General features: G+C 37.7%; 1 protein-coding gene across 2 annotated transcripts in view; it reads right to left on the minus strand.

The window, feature by feature from the left end:
• LOC122812081 (gamma-aminobutyric acid type B receptor subunit 1-like) overlaps positions 1–22,400 on the minus strand; it is a 2,214,644-nt gene that overhangs the window by 523,220 nt on the left and 1,669,024 nt on the right. The window lies entirely within an intron of this gene.

Here is a 22,400-nt window from a genome sequence, read left to right on the forward strand (position 1 = left end):
ATATGGTGTACTTGCTATCTATGTTTCAGCTAACTACACAATTCCTTACGCGGTGCACTTGCTGCAACGTATAACACAGTTCCATGCTCATTATTAGAGAACTGTCCATCTACACTGTCAGCAAGGGATCAAAGGCACTGACTGACATGTCTGATTGACACAGCTTTTAATGGCATAGGTTTGAGGAGTCATAGATATCCTAACATGATTGTTTGATACATCCTTTACTGACATATTCGAGTTATTGTTTAGCATGCCGTGTTCTACTTTTCTACTGTGCTATAATTGATATTGGTGAGACATATTCAACACCTCTCACACTAGCATCCTTGGTTTACCTGTTGTCAGCACTGTGACTTATCAATTTTTGTTGTGTCACATCAGCCAAGGAAATCCTTATCAAATATGTACTCTCAAAACTGTGATATTGCTTCTTTGGAAATCATCAAGTGATATATTCTACGATAATAGTAAGTGGGTAATTATGTAATTTGTGAATATAAACTACATATGTGAGTTACTAGATAAAAATCTTTGCATATAACTAGTGATATCCAAAAGTATAAACTGTACAAGGTAATACTGAATGGTATACTAGCTAATGTAGCACTGGGCCTTTTGATAATTAGAAAGTCTGGAATGGTCCAGTACTACTCAGATTAGAGAGAATTACTTTACTTAGAAAATGATAATTGACAAAAATAAATCTATGTAACAGTATGCAAACTGCTTCTGAAATAATTTTAGTATTAAACAGATCCATTGTATGGTGATGAAGCTATTTAGTGGGAGTAATTGTTGGCGGGCCTGAAACATACCAATTTGTTATCCTTGTGCTATTACTAGTGTGTAGCTTTTTATGTACATGTGTTATGGGAGAAATTTCACACAAGAATATCCAAATTCTTTTGGGTACTTCAAAAATAATTTTGTTAATTCTGGAATAGTTGATCCTGGATTTCCTAGTGTTTATGTGGTATATTACTTGATTGTTGGGAGGGTGGCTTAATGGCTAAGGTGTTTGCCTTACAAACACAAGGTGCAGGGTTTGTGTCTCACAAGGGATAATTGGCTAGGCTTAAAATAGCTTGCAAGGGCAGTTAGCTTAATACTAAACTATGATTGACTTCTATGAATGGCTGCTACCCAAATGGAATAAACTGTTCTGCCTTATTCACGTCTGCTAACTGTACAACTAAAACCAACCTCAGTCCTGCACACTACCTTAAAAAAAACCCTTTCCCTAACAGTACCACAAATCTAGACAACCAGACACAGAATACACAAGCAAACACTTCACAAAAGTGTCCCCTAAGCTATCACTAACACTAAAAAGCAAACATTCTTTTGCATGCACATAGACTAACACCAGACATCCCATAATTATACCCCTTCCCTCCTAACCCCCAAACATGCCCTCAAACAAATACTTCCAAACTCACACACACACACACACACATACTTACTTAACCTTTTTTCAGAAACCTGGACATTCCAAAACATGGAAGTTCAGTAAATCATTGTGAGTGTGAAGTCTGAAACTCAAATATACAACATTATTTACTAATTTCATTCCTCAGATCATCCCAGTGATTTGCACACCAAGCACATCCATGGTGGTCAGATATTTATTTTCTTCTGTTTACCATTTGTCTTTGATATTCTGAACTTTGCCTGTTGGTTCATGTTTTTGCTTTATATCCTAGTGATTTGCCAGAAAAACAAAAAAATTTATGAGGAACAGACTGAAATTTTGAGGCAAAAAATATGGACATTCTTTGAAAATCTGGTCAGATGAGAGGTATGATTCTCTATCTATATATTTATATATATGTATCTATATATATATATATATATATATATGTATCTATATATATATATATATATATAAAATTGTCTCATCAAATATCAAATGCACAAAAATGAATGAAAAAAAGAGTGACCATTTTAGATCACATGTAAAAATGATCTAAATCTGGAAACAACAAAATTAAAAAGTTTTGAAGGAGGGCTTGCCCCCCTGCTCACCCCCCCCCCACACACACACACACTCGCTAATTATATATAGCATCTCCAAGATCACACAACAGTGGTGCAAGGGCAAATTTTTTGATACCTGCTGCAACATGATGTCACACAGAAAGTAGCTGAAACACCTTTGAATACGGATTACAGATTTCACTCTTCTGAGAGTTTGCTCTTAATTTCAACAGCAAAAAAGTGTTCAGCTTTGTGAGCAATCACTCTTCTGATCTGTAACTCTATATATATATATATATATATATATATATATATATATATATATACATGCACACACATGTACATTTATAGATGGATGTTTACTTATTTGTGTAGTTCACACCAGCAAAGCTAGTAATATAAATATTATATTTAGTAATATATAGGAGGTAAATATCAGTATGGCATTTGTGCAACTGGAGGTAACAAGTGAAGCATGGTTTATGTTTACTAGGTGACATAGTATGACACAGCCTTACTGCATAGCTAAGTGTAAAAAAAAAGGAAACAAAAATAAGTGTCCAACAGAAATGCCTTGAATAATAATCTTCCTAGAGAATGAGGTATTGTTTTTTTTTGTTTTTTTTTTACATATTCCTCCAAAACCTCAAAGCTTTTCTAAGAATACAACTGATGTAATCTTTAAAAATATACTAAAATCTAATGTAAGCAGTTCTGATATCATGCTTTATAGATTAAAATGTCTCAGTGGCTAATATGGTACAGTAAGTAACATGGATTTAAAATTCAGTAGAATAAAATACAAATTATGCATGCATAATGGATATATTTTAGTGTTAGGAAATGGAAAAACTAAAATATACATATTTAAGGATAATTATTACTAGCTGCTATTTATGATACAAGAGTGTTATTTCTGCTTGCATAATTGCTAACTGAAAAACCTTGCAATGTTAAACCTTGTTGTCAATACAGGAAATCATCAGTAGAATTTACAATGCTTTAAAGTTAGTTAACTTAAACAGCTCAAAATGTCTAAAATGTTCTGTAGTCTCAAAGAGCAGCTAGAGTCACGGAATGTAGGAAATAGGACAGTTAAGCAAAAGAGAAAGAAATGCGTATCTCTCAACTCTTCAGATTTTCACAGAGGTCTAGATTTTTTACTCTATTTTTTATCTATCCCTCATAAAATGTGTGGTTTTCTAGCAAATCACTGAGGGATAAAGTCATTAATTAATGACATACATTTGAGTTTCAGATTTCATGGGTCAGATTCCAAAAGAGTTGCTCTCGGTGTAAGTCTGCTCTAATTCCAAAATACATGTTCTCAGTGTAAGTGATTTATTTCGGTGTAAGGCATATCTATAAACAGGTTTACTATGGGAATCGATTTTGAAAATACCTGCACTCAGCCTACTCTCAGTGTAAGTGGCCATTTGAACTGAGACAAGTCATTTAGAATCAGGGTCCACATCTTTCAGAAAATGCATGCCAACACAAAACCTATTATTCTAGCTACTTTATAAGCTTAGGAGAACAATATTCAAAAATATTCCCCTATTTTTGTTCCTTTGCCCCCAACCCCCATTTATTTTAGGATTTGTCCAGATTTCTTTAAAAAAAAAAGCAGCTTTATTGATTGCTCATAACAAACAGTGCCAATGTTCAATGTCAAAGTAACAAAAAGGTACAAATATAAATGATTGTTACATATTATTACAATGGGCTCCTCTGTTCTTTAAACCTAACGTATACAATTATCAGTCCAGCAAAATAATATCAGATAAATGTAACATAATACAGAGATTACTAATATCAGACAGATGTAACATAATACAGAGATCGCATGTCTGAAAAAAAATATATAATGCATGGTAAATGGGATATGTGATGCAAGCCTGACACAGTTAGATATAACTATATTTTCCCATATGATCCACACAGACTTAACATTTTTTTTCCACAGAAGGAGCATGACTGCAGTGGAATGACATTTTAAAATGAAAGATTCATGACATTCGTTGTCCATGTTTCTTGTGCCAAGCGACTGAGAGGTATGGTGAAATGTCTCCCAATGTAATATGAAGGAGCACACACTTAAGGAAGATGTTTAAGAAATGTTCAGAAATGTGCATACAAGTGAGACAACTCATGAATGTGTCACTGAATAGTCAGGCAAAAGAAAAATCACTGTAAAATGCATCATCCTTACATATTAGAAAGAAACAAATTGACAAAGATGTGTAATCTAAGTTGTAAATGCTTAGACTCAAAATAGAGCAGGTGTGACTAAGTACAAATGAGAAAGGGGGAAGATAGGAGGTCTAAGACTAAACTGCTTGCAGTTAGCACAAGATGGCTGTGCTTAGTGCCTGACCTGTAGGACTTGGGGAATGTCTCTGATACATAAAAAGATGTGTGCACCTAAGCTGCAATACTAAACTGTTGAACAATTTGTGGGGAAATTACAGCAGGCCAGGGATACTTTCATTCAATTTTCTTTAAATCTACTAACAGTGAAGCTCCCATTAGTTCATAGGTTAGTACTAGGCTAACTGCCCTTGTGAGCCATTTTAAGCCTAGCCAAATATCCCTTGTGAGATTCAAACCCTGCACCTTGTGTTTGTAAGGCAAACACCTTAACCATTAGGCCACTCTCCCAACCTTGTCATTATCACTTTTTTTAGTGGAGGCTAGAGAAGTAAAGCCCCAGTGTAACATTACTACATAAACTTTTTTAATATAAGCAATATTACAATTTATAGAATGCAGAATCAAATAAACATAAAAGAAAAGATAACTTAAAAGGCCAACACTACAATTTCTATACAAACTATACACACACACATGCATCAACCTTAATTAGCTCTCTTAAAATAAATAAATAAATAAATAAATAAATAATAATCAGTTACTAATAACACAGTATTAAATGAGCATGCACCCAAACACTCATAAAAGTAGAAACAAATTTACCCAAGAAACCTGTGTCCATTAAAACTGAATTCCATTAATAAATACATGTCCATATAGCATCATATCCATAAAGGTTTTAACAAAAACATGATCTGAACAAATACTATAGCCAGCATTCATAGTCATTTGCACAAAAGCAATAGGGGTATCCATGATGTCTGTGGAAATGTGAGATTCACAGAGGCCATTTTTCCTAATGTGAAATGCAAGATTCACAGAGGCCATTTTTCCTAATGTGAAATGCCTTATAATGAGATGTAAATGAGAAAGTTTGTAAAGCAGTGTATGTTAATGAGGTGTTCTTGCAATTTATAGTCCAGTATCTGTGCAGTACGCACATTGATTGCTGAAAGTGATATTTCACCTTTGATATCTGAGTTATAATTCACAAACTTGCCCCCAGTCATCCCTTCAGTAGTTTGACCAAGGATGCACAGCACTTGTCTGAAACACAGATGAATTATTTCCTACAGTATTTTTTTGAAGTATGCATAAGCACTAAAATGGCACAGAATATATTATTTTACCCAGAGATCACTTCAGCATTCTAACCATTTATGCAAAAGAGATTTACGATCACCAGAATGAAACACTTCCCTATGCAATCCCTTCAGAATTTTTAACAAGTATGCACAAGCAACAAAATTATACATTTCCCCGACCAACCCCTCTAGTAGTACATTCAAGGTTGCATAAGCACTAAGATGAAACATTTTCCCAGTAATCTTTTCAGTAGTTTCAACAAGTAAGGACAGGCAACAAAATAAAACATTTCCTTAATTGACCCCTTCAGCAGTTTGTCCGTGTATGCAAAAACAGTAAAATACAATAAAAAAATTTTCTTTAAGGAAAGTCGATAACTGAACCCCCTTTTAAAATGCATGGCAGTATGTATTCCTTTTTCCCTTCCCTCTTGCAACTCTTGTTTCCTTGCGGTATATTACTGCTTACTGGCATAAGCTCAGGGCCATTTAACCATTTAGTATGCAAATAAGGTCATTTTAGATTCATCTCTTTGAATCATACTGATATGAAAATGTCCAAAAAGAAAAAAAACAACACTAGTGACTAGGATTAACTGTTCGTTGTCAGTATAACAAGTAGCAAAACAATAAACATATAAACAAAAAGAAACGGACCAAAACACGACCAGGTTAAACTTCTTTTAATAACTGGATAGCGCTTTCACAAGTATACCACTTGCTTCTTAAAACCATACAAAACAAACATACAAACAGCATTTTATACATTTTAAATTTCCCTTAAACCAGTGCCAATAAAGGCTCAGTCTTAACAAGACAGTTAAATCATAATTACTTTGTAGCACAATACATTTTTTCTTAAAGATAGATCTTCTAATACTATTAAATCTTAATGATAATTGCTCACGTCACTATACAACACTTAAAACTATGAAACCTGAAATCAACATTAAATAATAGAATCAGTCATAACATAAGTAAAATCTGAACAGTTGTTAAGTTTATCTATGTTTAAACTCCAGGTTCTTCACCCATATGCCTGAAGTTGTAACTTCCGCATATAAACTCACAGAATTTTAGAACATAGTTCTATAATTAAAACTCTTATGAATATAAACAAAGTATACATAACAATCTTTATCCATCAATCTTGCCAAATAGAATCTTAAGATTATACATTTTCATAACTTAAATATCTCAAAAACTTATGTTTCACAAAGTCCGTCTATTTAATATACAAAAGTTCTGTATCAATAGTAGTGTTTTACCATACATCTATCACATTTGTTTTGGGAAATAATTTATCCATACTGCTTCATATTATTAGTGGCTCAATAAATGTAATAATCAAATGTTCTCCTTCACAGCATGGACGGATATATCAGCAGACTTCACGCTACTCCCGTATATTTTTAAGTACGTACATAAATACAGGCTAAGAACCCAGCCACTGGGGATGCACAAGCCATTAGGTGAAATTGCAGTGGAGTTTTTAACTAGATTGTTTAATGAAATCTTGGAAAGTGAGAGGATGCCTGAGGAATGGAGAAAAAGTGTTTTGGTACTGATTTTTAAGAATAAGGGTGATGTGCAGAGCTGTAGCAACTACAGAGGGATTAAACTGATCAGTCACAGCATGAAGTTATGGGAAAGAGTAGTGGAAGCTAGGTTAAGAAGGGAGGTGATGATTATTGATCAGTAGTATGGTTTCATGCCAGGAAAGAGTACTACAGATGCGATGTTTGCTCTGAGAGTGTTGATGGAGAAGTACAGAGAAGGTCAGAAGGAGTTGCATTGTGTCTTTGTGGATTTAGAAAAAGCATATGACAGGGTGCCTAGAGAAGAGTTATGGTATTGTATGAGGAAGTCAGGAGTGTCAGAGAAGTTTGTAAGAGTGGTACAGGATATGTACGAGGGTAGTGTAACAGTGGTGAGGTCTGCGGTGGGGGGTGATGGATGCATTTAAGGTGGAGGTGGGATTACATCATGGATCAGCTCTGAGCCCATTCTTATTTGCAATGCTGATGGACAGGTTGACAGACAAAATCAGACAGGAGTCCTCGTGGACTATGATGCTTGCAGATGACATTGTGATCTGTAGTGAGAGTAGGGAACAGGTGGAGGAGACCCTGGAGAGGTGGAGATATGCTCTAGAGAGAAGAGGAATGAAGGTCAGCAGGACTAAGACAGAATATATGTGTGTGAATGAGAAGGAAAATAGAGGAATAGTGAGGATGCAGGGAGTAGAGGTGGCGAAGGTGGATGAGTTTAAGTACTTGGGATCAACAGTTCAGAGTAATGATGAGTGTGGAAGAGAGGTGAAGAAGAGAGGACAGTCAGGGTGGAATGGGTGGAGAAGAATGTCAGGAGTGATTTGTGACAGACGAGTACCAGTAAGAGTGAAAGGGAAGGTCTACAAGAGGGTAGTGAGTTCAACTATGTTATATGGGTTGGAGACAGTGGCATTGACAAAAAGGCAGGAGTCAGAGCTTGACATGGCAGAGTTGAAGATGTTAAGATTTGCATTGGGTGTGACGAGGATGGACAGAATTAGGAATAAGTATATTAGGTCAGCCCAGGATGGAAGGTTTGGAGACAAAGCCAGAGAGGCAAGATTATGTTGGTTTGGACATGTGCTGAGGAGGGATGCAGAGTATAGTGGGAAAAAGATGTTAAGAATGAAGCTGCCAGGTAACAGGAAGAGAGGAAGGCCTAAGATAAGGTTTATGGATGTGGTGAGAGAGAACATGCAGGTGGTTGGTGTGACAGAGCAAGATGCAGAGGACAGGAAGAAATGGAAACAGTTGATCTGCTGTGGCGACCCCTAACGGGAGCAGCCGAAAGAAGAAGAACACAAAAATACAGGCAAAGAATATACACACATCAATCACATAGTTAGAGACCTACTAATCTCATTGGCTAACTAACAATAAATGTAAATGTTTGTATTAATAATGTGAAAATTTACATTTTAAAAAATAATACAGTAACACAATACCTAATGGTGGCTTCTCAATAATATTTCAGAATGTCAATGCCATACTATTTATAATGTTTAAATAATTTCATGTCTACAAAAGCTCATAGCCTGACATTGTCTTGAAGTTCATATCAGCCTACCTGAATGTTTCAGATTATTTAACAAAGAGATGGAGAGATGCAAACTCAATTACCATAACTTATATTCTCTAATTTTACTAGTAATATTTTATACATCTAAGACAAATATCAATGCTTTTGCTTACAATTATGCATAAATTAATATCTCCCAAAAATATAAAATGATTATAGCATATTTACTATTAAGCATAAAATGTTATGCCGTATTTAAAATGAAATAGATCATAGATCTTTACAAAAGCACCATCACTGATGAAGAAATAGTAAACATACATCCTCCATGCATACACCTATTCTAATTAATACAACTACTGTTCCATTTCATACAATTAAATCACATGGAGTGTCTGAACAAATTAAAAACAAATAACTACACTAATAAACCCTCACAATACGCTTCTCAGTGAAATATATACTCCCATTATTGAGATAATAGTTCAATAAGACCTAGAATATGAATAAAAAATTAATTCCAACTGCACAATATAGACATATGTATTATGCATAATTTTATAATCTTAATGACTAAGTCATTAAATAAAATGAATAAAGTTATTTAAACAAGTATTGCACCTTCAAAGAAGGTTTTAGTGGTATACTACTATTTAACCCTTTTCTATCATCTGCCTGTAGCCTGATAATCCATTTAGTTTCATGCAACTCTGTCATATTTCTTAGACATCCCCTAACCTTTGACTGACATAAATGGCTTCAATTAACAAACTAAAATGAGTTAGAATCTGATCTGGTTAATATATGTTTCAGTAAGGCATTAGTTTGTAATCCATTTTTAACACTGTAAAGATGTTCCCTAATTCTATCCCTCAGGCATCTATTTGTTTTTCCCACGTAAAATGATTTGCATGTAGTGCATTGCACTAAATAAATAATATTAATACTGTTACAGTCAGCTCCTATATTAAAGCTGTATTTCCTCCTTGTTATTGAATGTATAAACCATCCTGTGGTGTCTAAATAGTCACAATACCTCTAATTACTACATGGGTGAGTTGTTCGCACTACCTCATCATCTTTCATAATTCTATCATTATTACAATAACACCTATGAACAAAATTCTCTTAATTGATTCCTATTCTTATATCTAAATATTGGTTTATCCCCCACTACCTTTCTTATTCTTTCATCTGTGGTCAAAATATTCCATTTTTTATATATAATATTGGTACTATCTTTAATATCACTACTATAAAACATAGTATATTTTAATTGACAATTATTCAATATAATATCCCTCCTTTTTATCGTATATGGTCTGTCAGAATAGTATGGTCTAGCCACATCTGACCTCAGGTCCATTGTTTTTTGGAACCCCTTTCCTTTTATATCTTCTGGCTACAAAGATCTCATTAAGTCTGCTTAATTCATGTTGGAAATTTCTATCCTTTGCATTTAGTCCAGAAAGCCTTATCCCTTGGCCTTTCACTATATTAGAAAAGATCTGCTTAGAATAAATGCTTTTTTGATGCAGTAACTAATTCCTATAACATGCTTTGGCATACACGTCAGTGTCAAAGCCACCTGCTCTCAGCTTTGTAACTGGTACGTCCAAAAAAATCTATGCTTTCTTTACAGACAAAATTTTTAAAATGGTGTGGTACCTTCTAGATAATCATTGAAATCAATAAATTCCCTATCAGTTCCTGCCCATATCATCCACAAACCGGCAGTAAAAGTGAACAAGAGTCTTATATCTTTCATTATTAATCACAAAATGTTCTCACATATGGCCAGTCCAGGACTATTAATAATGGCCTACTTCTCCTGTTTTTACACATATTAACTACACAACTATGATACCGACTTTATTTCAAATTCTCCTGCTGACTTTAACTCCTCTAATTTAACATGTCATTATCAGTTCTCCATAAGCTTATAGTGGGATAAGAACTTACACACTGCAATATGTACTTCACAAAGGTTATTGTACTCAAGAAATAGGATCTTGTCCATCCCAAATCTGAAAATAATTTCAATAAAATGTCTAAAAACCTTATACCTTACTAATATTTTAATACTTTATTCTGGTTATATTCAACTTAACCCAGGACAGGACTTTGGCGATATTCAACTTAAGCAAGGTCCACTACATAGATGCATTATATACAACCTTACCTTTATCTCTAATAAGTTTTATTTTTTTTTTAACTTCTTCCTCTACAGTTCTTGAACTTTCCCTAAGCAACCTTGGCTCACATCTTGGAATTACTTCTAGTGTACTAATATGCAATATCAAACAAATATTGTCAATATAACTATTGCCTATTTGCCTCTATCAATCTTATTACCATTAAGAACAAATGTACTACATCTAAAGCTAGGATCCTACAATACAAAACCTCCATCCTAGAAATAATTGACAGCAGGCTTAAAGATGAGTTTGGTCTTCCAGACTATTCAGAGAAAAGTGTTACAACTTTTTTAACAATAGACCTGGGGTATGAATAGGAGAAGGCTTTTTTTAAGTAAACATTGCACTCTGTAGACTGATCTAGTGCAAAAACACTACTCAAAAAGGTGGCAAACCAAACTGGTTAGCTACTGAAATGACAAGAATGAATTCTGTTTAGACCTCCTTTATTACCCCTAAACAGTCCCTCAGACTGAAGGGGTGAAAGGAACATTTGCAAAGTAACTGGACGAGATAGATTATCAAAGTCTGGTAGTGGTGTGTGTGTGTGTTTGGGAGTGTGTCTTGTTTACCACTACTGTTATGGAAAGGGTATTTAGCACCCTAATTTCTGGGAATGGGGTTCGGGTAGGCAGACATAATGAAGCCGTTGCAGGATTTAAATATATTTTTTTTCTGTATCATTTGACCATCACACTCTGTCCCTCTTCTTGCTAACTTAGCCCATTAACCAATTAACCAGTTGGGAGGGTGGCCTAATGGTTAAGGTGTTTGCCTTACAAACACAAGGTGTGGGGTTTGAGTCTCACAAGGGATAATTAGCTAAGCTTAAAATGGCTCACAAGGGCAATTAGCTTAGTACTAATCTATGAACCTATGAACCCCCCCCCAAGGGTTAACAGCCGTACAGGTCATTCAATCCTTCTAATGGTGAGAGCTGAGCAGTGGAGGGTGGATCTGTCATTCTTCAAGGGCAGGTGGTTTCAATTTTAAGCACTAACCAGACTGCATACCCAACATGCCTAACACTGGGCATGCACCATGCAATAGACAAGTGAGAGTGTCTCTCTGTTTGTGTAAAGTATTATAACCTTTTTAGACAGCTCTGTACCACTTGTAGCTAGCACTATCTTGTGGCCTCGGGTCTGCAGCAATGATTCTTCTATGGGCATTTGCTCCTCATCCATGTACCCTGATACCACCCCCTTGAAAAGAGGTGCGTAGTCAAAGCCACACAACACCTACCTTCTCTTATGGTAGCTTCAGCAGCTGCCTGAGCTGCTAACTGAACTCAGGTTGCCTTGGTCATAGTTAAGACTTTATCTCCTTATGTTAATGGAAGTGGTTAATTTCAAATGACATATTCACTGAAGAAGTGTTGCTCATATTTCAAATTTAAAAGCTGAAGACAATGTCTTCCTCTGTACACCTTTAGCAATGCTGCAGATAAGACTGTTAATCAAGAGGGATCAATCTTTGTTAGTCATTTAGTTACTGCCCTGGGCATCCCCTATTCCACTTATGACTATTCCAATACCAGTTATCAATCAATTTCTTAAGCACTGTATCATCACGGGCCTCAATTCTACTTTCATCAGACACTGCTTTTTAACAGTGATTAAAGAATAGCAGTCGGGTATCTGTGCGTGTGTGTGTGTGTGTGTGTGTGTGTGTGTGTGTGTGTGTGCGTGTGCGCATGTATCTGTGTGTGTGTGTACTACGTGGCTCACAGACAAATGGTAAACATTCCTTATGGAGCCTGTAACTGGTCATGCTGTGATCAGTGCTCTACACTGGTAACCAAAATATAAAATAAATACATAAATAAGTAAACAATATTATTCATACTAATATAAAATAAATATAGAAATAAATAAAAATCTATTTCAGCTATACTTCTTGCTCAGCAAAGATGCTCTTCTCCAATCACTGTCAAAGTCATTGATTCTACGCTTTTCTCAGCCTGCAAATCTTAATATGCAAAATATCTAGAGTGCAACAATATGTATATAATAATATGCAGAACTTTGTGCTGAAATAACAGTAAGACATTGTTCTTACTAAGGCATGCCTTGATGTAGATGTTTCATAGCCAGTTGTATTCTGTTATTGCATTCATAACCAGCTTGCAAAGAACTAGGACTGATGCAGTTCTGCTCAGTGTCGCAGACATCTATTATTCTTCTTTCTTTTGGTGGACATTTGCAATTAATTTCCTTGTGTACAACACATTGATTAAAACAGCAGGCCTCAGACATGCTTCTTGCTGATAACTCAAGTCAGCATTAAGTAAAGAGCAGACCTGCTCCTGCTTGTTGCTATTGCAAATTCAAACACAGCAAGTCTATGAATATACAAAAGTCTGCATGTAAGGATGACACCAGGCAAACTCAGTGTCCTTACATCAGTACACATTTCTGAACATGTAGGCAAGTAGGGTGGCCTGCTGTACACAGTAATGGTCTAAACAAAGCATGCCTACAGATAGGAGAAGCACTTTTCTAGAAACAGTCTTTTTATGGTTTCATCAGCTTCAGCTGAAAATTATACGCGAGTGTCTTAACTGCATAGGAGGCAACATTTGGAGAGATTTCATCTTTCTGGCTTCAATCCTGGTTACACATCTGCAATGAGATAAAAATAACTATCCAACAAGGTATCTCAAGTAAGGCCAACATTTATTTCAAATCAGATATATGCTTTCTACAGTAAAACATATAAAATGCGAATTGGAGGAATTCTAAGGGAAAAGACTTCAACCAGGCACTTAGCAAAATGTTCTAGAAATATTCTGTTGCTGACATATTGTTTGAAAGGGTTAAAATTTAACAAATCATAAGTAATATTTATAAACATTGACTACAACTGCAAATGGCTGAATGGTCTAAAAGACATGCCAGAGTCCTTTTGCAGTTCATAAATGGACTTTAGCACAATGGTATTTTGGTATACATAAATGCATCCCTCAATGAGTACTGAAACACAGCAGGCATGCAAATGATATGTTTCAACAATATTTACTGTTCACAAATACGTGAATTGTGAAGCATAGGGTATAGACAAGTGAAAAGATTATGGAAGTCGAGCTGCAGACTGCCATAATTTTATGCTGGAAGTATGCTCGGAATACTGCATTGGCAGTAATGCTGTGCATGGCAAAACATTGTTGTCCAATAACATCAGGATGACTTGGATAACAATAAAGTATATAGCTGGATTAAATATTAAATTACAAATATTTATTAGGTAGCAATACTATGTCCATAAATGCTGCAGGACAATCATACTTGGTACCCCTCAAACGTAATGACAGCATACCTCTGCCAATGAGGGTTATAAGTGAGTACATCATCTCATTTAAATATCTACAAATGTTCTATAGTGAACGGTCATGGCTGGAATACCTAAAATGTTTGCCTAGCCAGGACTGCAGTTTACTACAGAATGAAGAGATACAATGTTCCTTATACAATACTCCTGGTGCAGTAGTATGCCGGAACAATGACTGTAGACTACTGCGGAATGAGGGGACACGGAGTTCCTGATACAGTACTCATGGTTCAGTGGCATGCTGGATGCTACATGTTATATACAGTAGTACCCATGCCAACATGGTATTCATGTGTGGACATTGCAGTCTGCATGCTGCACTTTATGGGTTATTGTAATGCTGTTAAGACATATCTGCAGAGGATACAGATGCTCTTATATGTGCATTATGCACAGTTATTAATGATTTCTGAATGTATTGTGGTGGCATGTAATTTGTGTGAGCGATTTACATGGATCATGTTAATGATATGACCATGTACTAAACATACACCCATATACATAAGCATAGTTTACAGCTATATATGACTGTTGTGCACACTATATTTAAGTCAGCAGTATATGTAAACATGGACCTGACTACAGACATGAAGACATGCCTGTTTTATGAACTGTGCACTGGTGTGCGCTCACCTTAAAAGTGATGGCAAACTAGGTGAATCAGGCCATAATAGTTTTTATATATCAAGACAAGTAAAGAGAGTTGCTTGAATATGTTTTTACTCAGAATGTGTACTATTACCATTGCCATGTCAAGAGTATTGCATGGCATAGTCATTTTAACAATGTGTGTATCCCACAGTGCATTTCATTTTTTGCTTAGTGCTCCACTGTTCATGATAATGAGGCTGTTAACATTGTATCAATTGACCAGGCATGTTTGACTAAAATGTTTGTGTATCCTTATTTTAATGTCACTGTCAAGTCACATAACTGGATAAGTGGTTTACATTCAGAGTGCAACTATCAGAATCAGATGTCTTTTTGCAGTATAAAGACAGAATAGTTGTACCCTCATTACAGATTACAGCATGCTTATGGTCACTAGGTAGGATAATGGATCAGCCCCCACCCCACAACCATTTCAGAATCTCATTACTTGGCTCTCCACTGTTACCATAAACACTGCTCAAAACAGTCAATCTGCATACTCTTTTCTTCTTTTCTTCTACAATGACTATAGGTTGTTACGAAAGGAGATATTGCCAGTCCAGCTATCTGGAATTTTGTAAATAATTATATGTCACTTGTGAATATCAACATGGTTCATATGCTTATGTTACAAATGTATTAGAACTGTAAGTTATGTGTATATCAAACTGCTGGTAAGAAGTGTGTGTTGAAAATGTATTTTACAAAAGTACTGAGCTTAAAGATGCATCCACAGTGTATCCTACTGGATTAGAACAGAAATATACCTGCACTACTGTAACTGTTTAGATGTATATATTTTAACAATGGAAATTAGAACATCAGAGGTTAACTTAAAAAAAAACAGCTGAAATAAAATTACTTTATAGCCACATAATAAAAGGATGCTATCTTTCAGTTTCAGTGCAGTAACAGACACAATGTCTAGAATTTTAAAGTGGAACCTGTGTGTTGAGAGACAGCCTTACAAGACTATCTGCAAATATATAGAGCTGAGTATATTTTTCTGTATTATTCTTATTATAGAGCTAAATTGTTGCTTAGATATCTGTTGTCTTAGTGTTATGCAAATATACAGAGATCAGTATATATTTTTTTGGTTTTATAATTTGCACTCTGATTCCTCACATCTCTGTTGAAACCCCCCCCTCCCTGTTCTTGGTTGTAGTTTAAATTTGGTGGCTTTTGCAGTGCCCGCCCCACTGTAGATTTGATCTAGGACACTCCCCCAGTCCCATCTCTTTACCGCATTCTACCTAATAACCCTTTCTGCACTTGCTTTTAGTCCTTTTTAATTTAATTACATTTTTTCAAACTGTGTGGACTAATATTGCTACATACTCAAGTGTGCCAGCTTGCACTGCATGTGAATTGTTTTTACTACTGTTTTGCTACTTTTCTGAAAAAAAAAAAATTGTAAGCCTGTTTCCTACCTTTCCTGTAATTAGTGTTCCAGATACAGATTTGCTGTATCCAGGACTATTTGTAAGCTTCTGAGACCCCAAGTATTCTGTGTTGGAGGGAAGCCTTCTAGCTTATCAGTGGGAGTGGTAAGCACTAGGTAACCTGTTTACCACATAAGGAGTAGTTCTGGCCCAGAATTTGTAGTTATTGGCCATTTGGGCGGTCTTCCATCTCTTTCAACTTTCTGATTTGAAGGCCTGCATTTGCACTTGTTTCTGTCCTGTAACTCCTGGGCCCATCTCATTTGCTCACTCAAAAAAAAAAAAAAAATTATCTGCTTTTACTGTATTTGTGTTTCTTCCTACTTTATTTTGCTTTTGCGTCATCTTAAAAGTACTCAATTGTATTTATTACTGCTTGGTGTAACTCATTCTAAGCCTTTTAGTTTAAGCACTTGGGCTTCAGACCAGTTGTTTTACATTAGGAAGGTTTGTGGTCTGCACTGTGGTGGCAGGACAGGTAGCTTACATCCTTCTAAGTTGGGAACTGCTGATTGAGGGCTCAGTGTCTGTTATTCTAAAAGTGTATTAAATCTGTTTTAAGCACTTGGGCTTCAGGCCAGTTATTTTACATTAAAAGGGTTCGTGGTCTGCACTCTTGTGGGAGGAGAGGCTGGACTCTGCCCTTCTAGCTGGGAATTTCTGGTTAAAGGCTTATAGTGCCTGCATATCTAAACTGCTTCTTACTGAAATTGGTACACCTTGTTTGCAGTAGCATAGACTAGATCCAGGCCTGCTGAATCTAGCTTTGTTTGTATAACTTGAGCACTAATCCAGGCATTCTTTAAAGTATTCAATTGTATTTATTACTGTTTGGTAGTAACTTGATTAAAGTGTAGCTATCATTCTAAGTCTTCTGGATTAAGCACTTGGGCTTCAGAACAGTTGTTTTACATTAGGAAGGTTTGTGGCCTGCACTGTGGTGGCAGGACAGGTAGCTTACATCCTTCTAAGTTGGGAACTGCTGATTGAGGGCTCAGTGTCTGTTATTCTAAAAGTGTATTCATTCTGGTTTAAGCAGTTGAGCTTCAAGCCAGTTGTTTTACATTAAGAAGGTTCGTGGTCTGCACTCTTGTGGGAGGAGAGGCTGGACTCTGCCCTTCTGAGCTGGGAATTTCTGGTTAAAGGCTTATAGTGCCTGCATATTTGAACTGTTTCTTACTGAAATTGGTATACCTTGTTTGCTGTAGCATAGACTAGATCCAGGCCTGTTGAATCTAGCTTTATTTGTATGCTTGTTGTTTGTTTGCTTGTTAATTCCCTGAAAGGCTAATTCCACCTAAAATGTGGCTTTTCAGTGCTTCTGTGGATCCCTAGTGATATCTGCATTGCTTACTGTACTTATTTACTTGTTTCACTTGCAAGAAAGTTACTGTTTGTCATTTTTGCATTTAAGTACCTGTAACACATTGCATTTAAGTTACCTGGCACTTGCTCACTAAAGCAATTATATAAGTCAGCACTAAAATATTAAAAGCACTACACCCTCACAAACTCCCCTTGAGTACCTCATTCCCCATTGGCCCTTTGTCAATTATAAAGGAATTCCCAATACTATTCTAGCATGTCCAAAGGTCAGTTGTCAATCTCCTCTCCGGTCCAGCTGGTGAATCTGGGAATCTTGAGGCAATGTTACAACTGCCTCATGTACACAGACAACCCTCTCCTCCTCCCAACAAATTCCAACACATGTGAGAGATGCAACCATATAGCCATACTGGAGGCTAAGTTCTCTCAACTCAGTACTGGCGAAACCAGTCAGGAAGAGAAGGAAACCACACTCACTTCAATTCCAGTCTCACACAGACCTACCACGACAGCAAACCAAGCACATAAACACACAAAAACATACTTGGAGGCTCTAAATAAAAATCTGCCTAAGCAGCTGAGACCTCCAAAGCAGACACCCAAGCAACCGCTACCCCAAAACAAAACACATGCAAAACATAGCTCACAAAGCCAGTGTGCCGAACAGTCACAGCCCTAAAAGCTAAACAACACACCTGATACACTTGTAATAGGTGACTCTATCATCAGACACACTGACGTCCCGCTCACCAGGCTGAACAAGGGAAGGTCACGGTGAGCTGCCTGTCGGGCACTAGGATCCGCCACATAACAGAAGCACTCAGGTCACTCCAAGGCAAGTACAAATATGACACAGTCATTGTCCATGCTGGTGTGAATGACCTGAGACGTACCTCCCTGGACTACATGAAAAGAGACATAGAGGAGCTCTCTGAGCATTTATCCCAGGCTGGTATGACCCTGACCTTGAGTAGCATCTTACCCTCACCAAGAATGATGCCACAATATGAAGACAAGATGATCAATTTCAACAATTAGCTTAAGTATTGGTGTCATTCAAAGGGGATCCAATGCCTGTCAGCCTGTGATGACATGCTTGACAAGCCACGATGCTTCGCTAGGGACGGCTTGCACCTGTCACCCCTGGGCTTTCAGATATTGGCAAAGGCTCTTGCTACCCCCATAGTGCCTTTTTTAGGCAAGGCTCAAAAGACAAACCCACCTCCATAGGTATGACAAGGGATAAGAAATTAAGAGTAATGCTACTCAACGCCAGAAGTCTAAACCTCAAGATGCACGCACTCGAAACTCTCCTTAGCATGGAGAACATTGTTATCTGTGCAGTAACAGAAACCTGGTTCAAGGCTCCCGAGAGCACCCCAGCACTACCAGGTTATACCTCATACCATGCTTTTGGGCCCCAAAACTTGGACCGAACCACAAAAGGAGGGGGAGTATCAATATTCGTCAAGGATACCCACACCCCCAGGTTGGTGGCACAGCACGAAGCATCAGAGACTATCCATGTGCAACTAACAGTGGGTAAAACTGCCTTCCAGTTTATAGCCTGCTACAGACCACCCTCCCAAACCCAGGAACCCCACTCGGCCTTCCTGAGAACACTGGAAAATATGAAGGTCTCTCCAAACACCATTATATTGGGCGACTTCAACTACACAAACATAGACTGGGAGCATTACTCTAGCTCCAACACCCTAACCCAAAGGTTCCTAGAATTTATAAACTCAAATGCTATGGAACAACTTGTTACCACTCCCACAAGAGGGGAAAACCTACTGGACCTGATCATCACCAACATGGGGACTCTATGCTCCAGACTAGAAGTGTATCCCTCACTGGTAAGATCAGACCATAAACTAATCTCACTGGATATTCACATCCAGACTCCACCCCCTGCCCTGAAAACCACAGTAAAAAACTTCTCTAAAGCAAATTTCACACTCCTCAAAACCGAGGTGGAATCCTTCAAAGCCCCCGGGCCTGTGGAAAATACGGCCCAGACCGCAGAATCCTTTATAAACGCATTCTATGAACACCTTCAGGAATGCATGGATCATGCAATCCCAAATAAAACCAAGACCCAATCCTCCAAAGGCAGGCGTCCTGTCTGGTGGACCCCAGCCATAAACAAACTATATAATAGAAGGAGGAAGCTACTACATGATAGAGCAAAATCCCAAAAAGGGAAGGCATCTCTGATCAGTATTAGCAAAAAACTACGGGCACTCATAAAATCGTCTAAGGCCAGCTTCGAGAGAAAAATTGCACAGGACACTAAGGATAATCACAAGGCTTTCTTTAGTTATGTTAGGAACCTGGGTGGGAATTCCCAGATATGCTCAGAATTAGTCCAAAATGACAAAAAATACACAGAACCCACAGACATTGCCAACATCCTAGCTGACAGGTTCAGCGCAAACTTCTCCCCCCATCCCCACCAAAAGGGCAGATATCTATCCCAGCTAAGTGCTGCCCCCTTGACATCTCAGATGCTCAGGTAAGAACTGCCCTCTCCAAAGCAAAAAAACACAGCATCAATGGGACCAGACGGTGTCCTGGGCTGCGTCCTACATGACCTCCAAGAAGACCTAAACCCAAACATAAAACTACTGTTCAATCTCAGCCTTACTACAGGATATGTACCCAAAGAGTGGCGTACAGCAACAGTGGTCCCTCTCCAAAAAGGTGGTGCCTCAACGGATCCTGGAAACTATCGCCCCATAAGCCTGACTAGCTTAATCTGCAAAGCTATGGTAAGGATCATCATGGACCTCATAAATAAAGATATTGGGGACCTACAGACACTGGATCCTACCCAGTTCGGCTTTGTTAAGGGTAGATCCTGCCTGTTAAACCTGGTTGATTTCTTTGAAACAGTCACCAAGGCCATTGATGAGGGGAAGGTGGTCCACACAGCCTACCTGGACCTCGCAAAAGCCTTCGATACAATACCCCACTCGGGATTATAGATAAGCTCACCAGCTTAAATATAAACCCCTATATCACTAGATGGGTTGCAAACTGGCTGAAGGACACAGAACAGAATTGCTGGAGCCATGTCAGACTCCAAACCAGTTACAAGTGGCATCCCACAAGGCTCAGTCCTGGGACCTCTCTTGTTCGGTATATATTTCTCAGAAGTACAGGCCAACACAGAAGGACTGTGGCTGACCAAGTTCGCAGATGACTGCAAACTGGGCGCCATAATTGACTCTCCAGCCGACACAAGCATCCTCCAAAAGGGCCTCATAGAAACAGACAACTGGTGAGAGCCATGGCCTCAAGCTAAACGCCAAACATCGTGCCTCTTTACTCATCCCTCATCAGGCCCATAATTGAGTACAGTGCCCCTTTTGGGATGTACCTTACCAGACACCTGCAGCAACTGGAAAGACCCCAAAAGTACCTCACCAAGAGGATCAAGGGCTCAAACAGATGCCATATGCTGCCCAGTTAAAGAAACTCCAGCTCTACTCAGTGGCATACCGCCTGCTCAGAGGCAATCTGTGCCTGACGTATAAAGCCATGTCCAACCCGGAATTAATGGACATGCTGCACCTAAGAAAATCCAAATTCCATCGAGTTATGCGCTCGAGAGGCTTGAACCTCAGCACTGAAATAAATAGGACATGCTGGAGGGACAGATTCATAACCCAGAGGCTCCCTTCACTCTGGAATAAAATCCCAGTCCAGGTTAGGCAGAGTCCCTCATTGACTCTCTTCAAGAGGAATCTTGATGAGTGGATGGGAGATCGTAGGTTTACCCCGGGTATCACTTCTGTGTCACTGTTAGACAGAGGCACAGTTCACTAACCTCGAAAAAGGGCATAGCAAAATTAATTTAAAATGGGTGGTGAAAGCCAAACACACTCTCGCTAGGCTTATAAATGCCCTAGGGCAGATAGCCTAGTATGAACCTATGAACCTATGAACTATAGGTTCACTGTATTGTCTTGGAAGTGTTTTTATTGTTTTATGACTTCCTAGATCCGCCTTAGATCTAAAAAAGTCCTTGTCTAAGTATTTTCGCAGGTAAACGCTAAATGCTACCAGCTGCATCAATGAGGGTTTTACCTTGAATAGAGCCAAATGACAAGAAGTGATGTCATCCTGCAAGCTATCTCAGTAGAAATGTTTGAGATATTCATTTAAGAACTCTCTGACAGAGACAGAGTATTCTGTATTTGTCTTTCACATGACAACATCAAGATCCACTCACCATGTCTGCCTTACTTGCTCTGAAGTAAGTTATTAGGGTACAGTAATTCTCTTAGATATAGTTAGGAATATAGCAATGCTTAGCTTAGATGTTTTTCTTTATTTATTTGAGACTGTACTGCAGTGTTGTTTTAAATATTTCCAGTGATTTTGAACTCTGATACTACTGTAAATGTATATTTAGTATTGTCTTGTTCTTTTATTTATTATAAAATATATTTAAACCTTTCATTGTGGCTGGTCTGTCTAGACATATTTAAGTTCTGAGAATACTTGAATACTTATTTGGTAACACTGTGTGCCACTTCTAATAGCCTTGCTCTTGGTCAAACTACCATTTGTATTGATAATAACATTACACAGTAAGACTGGACACACTTTATTAAGGACCTTAATGTAGCTAATAAAGAGTTAGCTGGTGGCAGTAATAACTACCTTATAGTCTGGGCAGAAGGGGGCATAGCTAGTAAACCTGTGCCAAACTTTCCATGGTGTGTTTACGTGTGTGTGTGTGTGTGTGTGTGTGTGTGTGTGTGTGTGTGTGTGTGTGTGTGTGTTTCTGTGTGTGTTTCTGTGTGTGTGTCAGCTACTTGGGCAGGGACATGAAGCATTAGTTGGGCAGACAGGGTGCTGGAGGTCTTGGCCTGGCCAGTCAGCTGAACTCTCAACCCTATAGCTGTGCCAGTACAGAGTCTTATTGG

The sequence above is a fragment of the Protopterus annectens genome, chromosome 9.part0 (genome assembly GCF_019279795.1).
Source record: "Protopterus annectens isolate FY-2018-M chromosome 9.part0, PAN1.0, whole genome shotgun sequence".
Classification (NCBI taxonomy): domain Eukaryota; kingdom Metazoa; phylum Chordata; order Ceratodontiformes; family Protopteridae; genus Protopterus; species Protopterus annectens.